We start from the raw sequence: 782 nt of genomic DNA, 5'->3' as shown, positions 1-782 counted from the left end.
GTGTCTTTGATCATTAATAATAATCTTTTCTAAACTTTTACCATGCTTGTTTAGCTTATTAAGTTCAATACATAATGTTGATACTTTGTTTTCAAGAGTGATGTAGTTTTAATAAGAGGATGATGAAGGTTTGTTTCTAAATGCATCTAACTCAGACTTTTGTTTTAGAAACATTTTTGGTAATTTGACATATTCATCATGCAAGTCATTAAATGCAGATTGAAGTTCAGAAGAAGAAAATAGATTAGAGTTGTTTACCTCTTCATCATAAGAATGATGAGATGCCATAAGTGATAGATGTGTTTGCTCTTCATTTTCTGTTTCAGATGCAGAACCGATATCATTGTCTTCCCAAGTAATGTATGATCTTCGTCCAGTCTTTATGTCATTTTTTCCTTTGAAAGAACTCTTTTTGAAATTTGGACAGTCCATCTTCATGTGACCAGGTTTGCCACATTCAAAACATGTAAAATTTTGATTTGAGGTTGAGGCGTCATTGTTCTTCACGAAGAGACTCATATCTTCCGTATCATCTTTTTTTGATTCATCTCTAGATGAGTCATATCTATCCACTTTTGCTTTTAGAGAAATATTCTCCTTCTTCTTTTCTTGCTCCTCATATTGATCAAGTTGGCTAAGTTCTAGTCCATCTTCCTGCAGTTTTCCAAACAACGCAGCCAAAGACATTTTGGATAAACTTTTCTTTTCAGAAATTGTAGTTACCTTTGGTTGCCATGTTCTGGTGAGTGATCTTAGAACTTTCAAGTTTAAGTCACTATTTG

This window comes from Lupinus angustifolius, chromosome LG05 (assembly GCF_001865875.1).
Source record: "Lupinus angustifolius cultivar Tanjil chromosome LG05, LupAngTanjil_v1.0, whole genome shotgun sequence".
In the NCBI taxonomy this organism is placed as follows: domain Eukaryota; kingdom Viridiplantae; phylum Streptophyta; class Magnoliopsida; order Fabales; family Fabaceae; genus Lupinus; species Lupinus angustifolius.
Note: the sequence above shows the minus strand (reverse complement) of the source record.